This window comes from Pristiophorus japonicus, chromosome 6, assembly GCF_044704955.1.
Source record: "Pristiophorus japonicus isolate sPriJap1 chromosome 6, sPriJap1.hap1, whole genome shotgun sequence".
Taxonomy (NCBI): Eukaryota; Metazoa; Chordata; class Chondrichthyes; family Pristiophoridae; genus Pristiophorus; species Pristiophorus japonicus.
In genome coordinates this window covers 240961792-240973168 of record NC_091982.1, presented here as the reverse complement: position 1 = coordinate 240973168, position 11377 = coordinate 240961792, and the positions used below count along the sequence as shown (strand labels likewise).

Sequence of the window (11377 nt, the reverse complement as noted above, 5' to 3'; positions counted from 1 at the left end):
CATAATCCAGTTTCAAATATTAACATTTGCAGGTAAACCCAATGAAATGCTTTGACCGAGAGTGAATTGCAGAAACTTGAAGGGCAATCTGTTCAGGGGTATCTTGCTAATCTTTGATTTTTATCGCATTTTAGATCCACAGGCCTGGCAGACCTGAAGAAAGTGAATACCATCCATTACATGGCCTCACCCCTCCCTATCTTTTTAATCGCTCCACCATTGGGGCCCTGACTTCAGCTGCCTGGACCCCAAGCTCTGGAATTCCCTCCCTAAACTTCCCGCCCCTCTCTCCTCCGTTCAGACGCCCCTCAAAATGTAACTCTTTGATCAAGCTTTTAGTCACCTGTCCTAATAGCTCATTGTGTGACTTGGTGTCATATTTTGTCTGATAATGCTCCTGTGACATTTTATTAAGTTAAAGGTGCTATATAATTACTGTTATTGGTGTTTTTTTTTGAAATTCGTAGCCAATCGTTCCAATTCTTTGTCAAATCACAAACGCCAGAGGTCACCTTGGGCCCATTCAAGGATCACTCTGCGCCAATGCTCTTAGCCAAAAGGCCTAGAGCCACTGCACCGTTCCTGGAAGTACTGCAATACCAGGTTCGTGCCATGGAGGTGGATGGGTCAAGCCACCCCACCCACCTCCTATTTCCAAAAAAGCAAGCATATACCTTCCTGATCCAGGGAGAACCACCTTGGGGTTATGGTGGTTACTCCCCTGTCAGGTCAGTTATGCATGATCTTAGCCAAAAGGCCGAGAAGCGATTTGTTTTTGTTTTTTTTTGAAATTCGTAGCCAATCGTTCCAATTCTTTGTCAAATCACAAATGCCAGAGGTCACCTTGCACACGCCAAGGATCACTCTGCGCCAATGCTCTTAGCCAAAAGGCCTAGAGCCACTGCACCGTTCCTGGAAGTACTGCAATACCAGGTTCGTGCCATGGAGGTGGATGGGTCAGGTCCCCCACACACCTCCGTGGAGGTGGATGGGTCAAGCCACCCCACCCACCTCCTGTTTCCAAAAAAGAAAGCATATACCTTCCTGATCCAGGGAGAACCACCCGGAGGTCATGGTGGCTGGTCAGGTCAGTTATGCATGATCTTAGCCAAAAGGCCGAGAAGCGATTTGTTGTTGATGTCACTCACAGGGCTAGAAGTTGCTATGGCTCACCACCCGGTTTCTGGGCAGTATTGGTCATTGTGGGTGCTAATCAGGTAAGCGAAAATGTCCTTACCTGACATGTCCTTGCCGGCGGTTTTGAGATACTGCTGGGGAGCGGACTGGCGGCGTGCACCATCCTGAGATCGCCCTGGTGTGATATTTGGCTCAGCGGTGACCCGTAGGTGAGGTTTTTTTTTAAACGCCCACGAGGATCAGCGGAGCTGGGCAGTAGCTGAGTACCTCTGCAAGAAAAAGGTTAGTAATTGGTTTTTTACTCATTTTTTAAAAAAATGTGTTGTGGTGATTTAGTTGTAAAGTGTCTTGGGAATGTTTTGTTGATTTTTTTTAGTTGATGTTTTTTGAACATTTTTTTAATTGTTTTTCTGATGTTAGGTCCAACCCACAGCCTCGGGGTAAACTTTTATTGATTTTTTTAATGTTTTGCCCATTTTGATTACGAACCACCCAATCGACCCTAAATTGCACTTTTTTGCCCAGAATGGGGGGATGGGTTGGGCTATGTTTTCGCCAGTGATAATCTTCCCAGTCTTAGCAATCTTTTGGACAGCGATCGGGTGCTGGCGAGCTGTTAGGAAATTCTAGCCCCCGGTCTCCTTACCTAAGGAAGGATATACTTGCCATTGAGGGAGTGCAACAAAGGTTCACCAGACTGAGTCTGGGATGAGGGAGAATGTCCTATGAGGAGAGATTGAGTAGACTAGGCCTATATTCTCTAGAGTTTAGAAGAATGAGAGGTAATCTCATTAAAACATGCAAAATTCTTACACGGCTTGACAGGGTAGATGCAGGGAGGATGTTTCCCTCTGGCCGGGAAGTCTAGAAATAGGGGTCACAGACACAGAATAAGAGGTTGGCCATTTAGGACTGAGATGAGGAGAAACTTCTTCACTCAGAGGGTGGTGAATCTTTGGAATTCTCTGCTGCAGAGGGCTGTGGAGGCTAAGTCTTTGAGTATATTCAAGACAGAGATCGATAGATTTTTGGACATTAAAGAAATAATGGGATATGGGAATAGTGCAGGCAAGTGGACTTGAGGTAGAAGGTCAGTCATTGAATGGAGGAGCAGGCTCAAGGGGCCAAATGGCCTATTCCTGCTCCTAATTCTCATCTTCTTATGCATGGAAATTCTATTACGTTCCTTGCCTATGATATTTTCACAATGAATATCACACTGGATGACACTGAGCTCGAAGCAGTCCCTTCTCATTGAGTGTCTTGTTACATAGCAATTATATTTGGCTTTCTCCAAGCTTTTGACTTCACAAATCACAGCCGACATGTGAATGAGAAAGTTGAAGGATATGTGCAGGAATTCCAAACTTTTCCCAAAGATGTTCATCAAAGTGTCTGCAAGTCCTCGAACTTGTACTTAGCTTGTCGGCATTAGTTCGTAGGTTAACCATTAAACTCTTGGTGGAAAATTCTGTCTCCCAGCACTGCCTGGCTTTATTTGATGCTGGAATAAAGATTCACTTTACAATAATAAACCTACTCAAACATCAGAAAGGGTTCCATTACTGAGGTAATAATATTAAGCGATAAAATTAAGTACCTAAAACATAGATTTCCCTTAGGCAAGAGTATTAAGGGTTACGGAACCAAGGTGGATAGATGGCATTAAGATATAGCTTCGCCATGATCTAATTGAATGGTGGAACAGGCTCAAGAGGCTGAATGGCCTACTCCTGTTCCTATGTTCCTATAATGACACATGAAAATTTTAAAAAGCACTTTTTTGCGTGTTTAGTTTGTTCCTTCCTAATCTCCATTTCTATCCTTTTTTATTTTCAATTTCACTTTATTTTCTCACTAGCATGTTATACTCGACCTACTTTGAAGGCCCATATGTGTAAAAAGCCGCAAGCCTGAAAAATGATATGATGATACCAGCACCTTGCAATTATATAGTGCCTTTAACATAGTAAAACATCCCAAGGAGCTCCACAGGAGTATTATCAAACAAAATGTAAACACTGAGCCACATAAGGGGATATGAGGGCAGAGGTAGGTTGCAAGGAGCATCTAAAAGGAGGAAAGAGAGGTAAAGAGACAGAGAGGTTTAGGGATGGAATTCCAGAGCTTATGGCCACCAATGGTGGAGCATTGAAAATCAGAGATGCGCAAGAGGCCATATTTGGAAGAGGACAGAGACTCGAGGGATTGTGGGGCTGGAGGAGATTACAGAGGTAGGGAGGGGCGAGGCCATGCAGGGATCTGAAAACAAGGATGAGAATTTTAAAATCGAGACGTTGCTAAACCAGGAGCGAATGTAGGATAGCAAGCACTGGGGTGATGGGTTGAACGGGACTTGGTGCAAGTTGGAATATGGGCAGCAGGGTTTTGGATCAGCTTAAGTTAACGGAGGGTAAGTAAGACCAAGCTTTGACTTGTTAATCGGTTTCATACCAGAACATGTCCCGGTTAAAGAGTAAAATCCTCATCAATGTCCAGATGAGCAAACCCATCCACAAATACTGAGGAATTAATCTTATTTGAATTGGGGGCTTCTCATTTCTCCTCTTTCATTATTTCCCAATCTTACAGTGTCAGCTGTGGCTCAATTGGTCGCCCTCTCACCTAGAGTCACGAGAATTTGGGTTCAAGCCTCATTCCAGTGACTTGAGCACAAGGTCTAGGCTGACACTCCAGTGCAATTGCTGAGGGAGAGCAGCACTGTCGGAGGTGTCGTCTTTCGGATGAGATGTTAAACCGAGGACCCATCTGCTCTCTCAGATGCATGTAAAAGACCCCATGGCACTATTAAAAGAAGAGCAGGCGAGTTCTCCCTGGTGTCCTGGCCAATAATTATCTCTCATCCAGCACCTAAAAGACAAATTGTTTGGTTGCTTACCTCATTGCTATTTGTGGAGCCTTGCTGTGCACAAATTGGCTGCTGCGTTTCCTACATTACAACAATGACTACATATCCAATTCAAGTTAATTGGCTGTAAAGCACTTTGGGACATCCTGAGGATGTTAAAGGCGCTATAAAATTGCACGTTCTTTCTTTCTATTACAGAATTCAGAACGAGTTGCTGTTCTTTAGAGGACGATTTTGACGAATTTATCGCCCACTGCCGCTGACAGCTGCCCACTGCCGCTGACATTCCTCTGCTCAAACCACCCAGCGCCACTTTCAACATGGCCTGGAGCGGGCGGGAGGGGAGAGCCGCTGACGTCAGCGGACAGTGATGCGCGTAAGTGACCACCCGCCCGCCGAGATGCCGGATTGGTGCGGGCATGAGTCGGCGGGAGTCGGCAGCAGGACGGCGGTGGACCGCTGCGAGGAGGCTGCTCTGTCCTCAATGGTAAGTGTGAAGATGGGGGAAAACAGGTTAGTGGAATGTGTTTAAATTATTTCCTTACAGGTACGTACCTGGACGGGATCCACTGAAGGTCCTCAGATATTTCTTTTTTTTGTTGGTGATGATCTTGATTTTTACCTCTTCGACCCTCCGTGGGCCTGACTCCATCCTCAGCGGCACTCGGGCAGCAAGCGCCTCTGCCACCGAGAATGAGACCGCCTGCCCGCTGCCACCCAGGTTGGTGGCATACATCGTTGAGTTACCGACCACCGACCTTCGAGGGACCTCGGCGATGAAAACCCCGCCGAAAGTACCGCCCGGTACCTCGGCAGCCATTGTCGGCACTTGGGCGGGCGGAGGCCTTGATCAAATTATGCCCCTAATGAAGCCTTTCTATCACTTTATTTTTTGTGATGAAAATTGCCACTCCATGGGGGAAGAGTTGCTCTGGGTGCTATGTGAGGCTATATTGTAAATACGTGCATGAAGCTCTCCTTGAGTTAGTCTTCCTAGCAAAATTGTAAACATATGCTTCACATCTTCAGATGGGACCTTAAACCGAGGCCCCATCTGCCTGTTCGATTGGACATAAAAGACCCCATGGAATTATTTGAAGAACAGCTGGAGAGTTCCCAAGAATCCCCTAGTCAACATTTATCCTTCAACCAACATGCCGAAACAAATTTACTGGTTATTATCTCGTTGCTGTTTTTGGGATCTTGCTGTGCGCAAATTGGCTGTCACACCTGCTTCCATTACAACAAAGACTACGCTTCAAAAGTACAGTGGCTTAGTGGTTATATTACTGGACTAGTAATCCAGAGCTACAAAAACAAAATACTGCGGATGCTGGAATCTGAAATATAAACAGAAAAATGCTAGAAGTCTCAGCAGGTCAGGCAGCATCTGTGGAGAGAAAAACAGAGTAATCCAAAGGCCTGGACTAATGATCTGGAAACGTGAGATCAAATCCCACCACTACAGCTGTGGAATTTAAATGCAATTAATTCAATAAATCTGGAATGATGTCAATATTGGTGACCATGAAATTACCGGATTGTCGTAAAAACCCATCTGGCTCACTGATGTCCTGTAGCGAAGCAAATCTATCATTCTTACCCGGTCTGTCCTATATGTGACTCGAGACCCACAGCAATGCGGTTGACTCTTAACTGCCCTGCGAAATGTCAGCTCACCACTACCTTCTCAAGGGCAATAAAGCTGGCCTTGCCAGCGACAGCCACAATCAATAAAAAGTAATAATTCATTGGTTGTGAAGTGCTTTGGGATATCCTGAGGATGTACTATATCAAGGCACGTCCTTTCCTTCCAATCTTTTATCATTTCAATCTTCAAAATCTGGTCTTTTGACATGGTGGAAGACTGTCTTTCAGAGTTAGCTCTCAGCTTACGGAAAGCTTTTTTGAAAAAAATACATTGTTCTACCTCTAAAATGGGGGGATGGATGAGAGCATGGGAATGGAGGGAAAAAGTGAGGGAAATGGACATAACATAAGAATTAGGAACAGGAGTAGGCCATCTAGCCCCTCGAGCCTGCTCCGCCATTCAACAAGATCATGGCTGATCTGGCCATGGACTCAGCTCCACTTATCCACATCCACAGAGCAAGCAAGTAGAGCCTTGGCTTAATGTCTCATCTGAAAAGCAACACGTCCAGCAGTGTAGAACTTCAAGTGTTAGCCTAGACTTTGTGCTCAAGTCCTGCAGTGGGTCTTGATCCCATGACCATTCTGTTTTGAGAGGTGAGAGTGCTGCCGACTGAGCAAAGCTGGCACACTGGTTCCAAAAGGAAAAAGCAAAATATTACAGGTGATGGAACTCTGAAATAAAAACTGGACATGCCGGGAACACCCAAGCCGTCTGACCGCATCTGCAGAGAAACATGAACAAGAACATAGAACATAATTAGGAACAGGAGTTGGCCATCTAGCCCCTCGAGCCTGCTCCGCCATTCAACAAGATCATGGCTGATCTGGCCGTGGACTCAGCTCCATTTACCCGCCCGCTCCCCGTAACCCTTAATTCCCTTATTAGTTAAAAATCTATCTATCTGTGACTTGAATACATTCAATGAGCTCGCCTCAGCTGCTTCCTTGGGCAGAGAATTCCACAGATTCACAGCCCTCTGGGAGAAGAAATTCCTTCTCATCTCGGTTTTAAATTGGCTCCCCCGTATTTTGAGTCTGTGCCCCCTAGTTCTAGTCTCCCCGACCAGTGGAAACAACCTCTTTGCCTCTATCTTGTCTATCCCTTTCATTATTTTAAATGTTTCTATAAGATCACCCCTCATCCTTCTGAACTCCAACGAGTAAAGACCCAGTCTACTCAATCTATCATCATAAGGTAACCCCCTCATCTCCAGAATCAGCCTAGTGAATCGTCTCTGTACCCCCTCCAAAGCCAGTATATCCTTCCTTAAGTAAGGCGACCAAAACCGCACGCAGTACTACAGGTGCGGCCTCACCAATACCCTATACAGTTGCAGAAGGACCTCCCTGTTTTTGTACTCCATCCCTCTCGCAATGAAGGCCAACATTCCATTCGCTTTCCTGATTACCTGCTGCACCTGCAAACTAACTTTTTGGGATTCATGCACAAGGATCCCCAGGTCCCTCTGCACCGCAGCATGTTGTAATTTCTCCCCATTCAAATAGTATTCCCTTTTTTTGTTTTTTTTCCCAAGGTGGATGACCTCACACTTTCCAACATTGTATTCCATCTGCCAAACCTTAGCCCATTCGCTTAACCTATCTAAATCTCTTTGCAGCCTCTCTGTGTCCTCTACACAACCCGCTTTCCCACTAATCTTTGTGTCATCTGCAAATTTTGTTACACTACACTCTGTCCCCTCTTCCAGGTCATCTGTGTATATTGTAAACAGTTGTGGTCCCAGCACCGATCCCTGTGGCACACCACTAACCACCGATTTCCAACCCGAAAAGGACCCATTTATCCCGACTCTCTGCTTTCTGTTCGCCAGCCAATTCTCTTTCCATTTTCTCTGACTCTGCGTACCTCTATCTTCTCCAGTAACCTTTTGTGTGGCACATTATCGAATGCCTTTTGAAAATCTAAATACACCACATCCATCGGTACACCTCTATCCATCATGCTCGTTATATCCTCAAAGAATTCCAGTAAATTAGTTAAACATGATTTCCCCTTCATGAATCCATGCTGCGTCTGCTTGATTGCACTATTCCTATCTAGATGTCCCGCTATTTCTTCCTTAATGATAGTTTCAAGCATTTTCCCCACTACAGATGTTAAACTAACCGGCCGATAGTTACCTGCCTTTTGTCTTCCCCCTTTTTTAAACAGAGGCGTTACATTAGCTGCTTTCCAATCTGCTGGTACCTCCCCAGAGTCCAGAGAATTTTGGTAGATTATAACGAATGCATCTGCTATAACTTCTGTCATCTCTTTTAATACCCTGGGATGCATTTCATCAGGACCAGGAGACTTGTCTACCTTGAGTCCCATTAGCCTGTCCAGCACTACCCCTCTAGTGATAGTGATTGTCTCCAGGTCCTCCCTTCCCACATTCCTGTGACCAGCAATTTTTGGCATGGTTTTTGTGTCTTCCACTGTGAAGACCGAAGCAAAATAATTGTTTAAGGTCTCAGCCATTTCCACATTTCACATTATTAAATCCCCCTTCTCATCTTCGAAGTTACCAACATTTACTTTAGTCACTCTTTTCCGTTTTATATATCTGTAAAAGCTGGACATATATCTGGACAACCAAACAAGATCAGGAATGAAGGAAAATACTAATTAAAGGAAGAAATTTAACCACATACCGTCTCCCCCTCCCCCTAACCATCACCCACAAATAAATAAAAGTGCATTCATTCTCCGCAACCCCCCCTTCTCGACTAAAGACTGTAAAATATCGAGGCATTTTTGTAGGGTCCTTAACATAAATCTTTGAAGCCAACTAGAGTTTCTGCTACTTTCATGATGTGGGTTTGCAGCAATCAGTGTTTGAACTCTTGTATGGAGCCTCAGTAAAACCATATCTTCACCACTCAGAGGTGCATTGTTGAAATTTGTTTGTGGGAATGTACTACGCAGAGTAACATGAGGATTTGCACTTTGATGTCGTGGGAAGAGTTCGGGAAAGGATGTTCTTGTTACCATGGCTGCGACTGCTGAAGGTCGACGAAAGAACGAGTCCCTGAACAGTCAACAAATGCATGAAATGTTTCACAACCATTTCATCAAATGCCTGTTCCATGCCGGATAAAAACATAGAATTATATAGAATGTAGAGCACAGGATCAGGCCATTCAACCCAACTGGTCCATGTCGATGTTTATGCTCCACACGAGCCTCCTCCCACCCCTCTTCATCTCACCCTATCAGTTCCTCCTTCTATTCCTTTCCCCCTCGTGTGTTTATTGAGCTTCCTCTTAAATGCATCTATACTATTCGCCTCAACTACTGCACGTTCCACACTCTCTGGGTAAATATGTTAAATAACATTCAACTGCCTATCCTGGACTTCTCCAACGCGTTGTCAGTGCTTGGCCTAAAGAAGCAGTATGCAGAGCAATATATTTTAATGACATTTCCCAGGAGTGTCTTAAAATTCTCTCTTACATTTCAGACTAACAGAGGGTTGGATTTTCAGCTTCTCCATTTTCGGGGTGGGAAAGTTACCGGCCAGGGACGACTGCCCCCGGGGAGAAATTTTTGCCATCTGGGCCCTGTGCCGGGGAGCGGCGCGAAGGGAGGCGTTGTACAAATGGGAACCTTGCCAACTAAAGAGCGGGGTTGGGAGTGCTGCGAGAGAGGCCCCGGCGGGGGTGGGGGTGGGGGGGGAAACAAAAATCACAAAAACATTCCAAAAACATTGCCCACGCCACCACACCACAAATCGCTAAAATAAAATAAAATAAAAGAATAAACACTGGAACTTGCCTTTTCTGCACTTTACCTACCTCACCTCCGCCTGCATGGCTGGACCATTCTGATTTACCTGCCAGTCATCTCAGGGCGCGCTTCAGGATGCACGGTTCGGGTGCGAGTCAAAGCTCGCGCCGTGTCACAACGAGAGGCGTTGCACACACGCACGTCTCTTTCCGGTGGTGCTGCCAAGCGTCGCTGCAAAAAGCAGACCCGAAGCTCCCGACCGGACTCAGGAAACCTCGCCGCCCCATTTCCTGCCACTCCGGGGCGAGACCCAGACCACAAAGGACCCGAAAATCCAGCTCAAAATGTGTAATATATGTGTAGGATATGGTGGTGTAGTGGTTATGTCACTGGACTAATAATTTAGGTTGCATGAATTCAAATCCCACCATTTTGAGAATTTGCGTTCACTTTTGGGACAGGCCGGATAGACCAATAGGTCTTTTCCTCTCTGTTATTTTCCGTTGGTCCATATGTTTTATGCCAGTCTATGTCAGCAATGTCTCAGTTGATAGCACTCTCACCTCTGAGTCAGAAGGTCGTAGGTTCAGATTTCCACTCCAGAGACGAGCACAAAATCTAGGCTGACACTCCCAGTGCAGTATTAAGGGAGTGCTGCACTGTCGGAGGAGGAGTCTTTCAGATGAGATGTTAAACCATCAGATGAGTTCCCATCTGTCCTCTCAGGTGGATGCAAAAGATTCCATGGCACTTTTTTTAAGAAGAGCGCACGAGTTCTCCTCAGTATCCTGGCCAATATTTATCCCTCAACCAACTTCACTAAAAACAGATTATCTGGTCATTATCACCTTGCTGCGATCTTGCTGTGTGCAAATTGCCTGCCGCATTTCCTTACATTACAACAGTAAGTACTTTATTGGCTGTAAAACGCATTGGGGCATCCTGTGGTTATGAAAGGTGCTGTATAAATGCACGTCTTCCATTCCTTTACTCATTATATTTGTGTCGATGCCATCTTAAGGTATAAGGTTCCAGTGGGAGGCAAGCAGATTGGTGATGTAGCTCCCTGGTTTCGAGTCATGTGGATGCCTGATGACTATAATAAGGCTGGAACTAGTCCCAAGTTCCCTATAAATGGGAAGCACATTAAGCTCTAAGAGCGCACCTGACAATGGGAGAGCAGCACACCTGCAGTCGGTAGCCTGCTCCAAGGTAAGGGCACTATTGCCCAGGATACCATGGTTAACTGATGGTAGGGGCAGATTCAGTTTATAAAATCGTGTGACATCGTGAGCTTCTATTCCATTAATGACTATAGTTCTGCAGTGCTGTCCACATTCATTCCGCATTTTCGTGATGGCAATTGGAACAGATTGTCATGGTGGGCAGTCTATACAATGTCTTACTCCCAGACTGCCTCTGACAGGGGAGCAAGGGCCAACAGAGAGGCACCAATAACAGGGCTAAACAACTGCGTGACCCTTTCCTCTCATGAACTCCTATTTTAATCATTACTTGTGCGTCTACTATGGCATTGGTTAGAGGCCAAGATATGGAAGTGGAGGAGCTAAAGGGCAGGCCGTCCAGAGTAATTGAAGGCCAAGGTCTAAGTGAAGGATGAGGAGGTTGGAGCAACAAAGCACCAAACCCCATGATAGAGCGAGAGGCCCAAACAGTAAGTGGTAACAGGTGCAGGGACTGAGGACCAGGTTGCAGCTGAGAAAGGTGCCAGTGGAAATGGTGCCAGACTCTTGTTGGTGAGTCTTCCTGGTTAACCCTTGCCACTGGACCAAGACCTAGCTCTGTAAAGCCCATGTGGTGGCTGGTGTGCAACGGCCACCATATATTAAAAAAAATCCACGAACAGGCATCTTACACCCTTCAGGATGTAGTTCGGGACCTGGAATGTCAGGTTTTTCATTGAAACACTTGTGAACTCATCCCTTTTTGGCGTGGAAGCAAATCATCCTTGATATGAGGGACCGTCT

At 45.6% G+C, this 11377-nt stretch overlaps 2 pseudogenes; both read right to left on the bottom strand.

Moving 5' to 3' along the window:
• Nucleotides 1–566: 566 nt before the first annotated feature.
• LOC139266346 (U2 spliceosomal RNA) lies at nucleotides 567–769 on the bottom strand (annotated as a pseudogene).
• Nucleotides 770–896: 127 nt separating this feature from the next.
• On the bottom strand, nucleotides 897–1128 carry LOC139266364 (U2 spliceosomal RNA; annotated as a pseudogene).
• Nucleotides 1129–11377: the final 10249 nt, after the last annotated feature.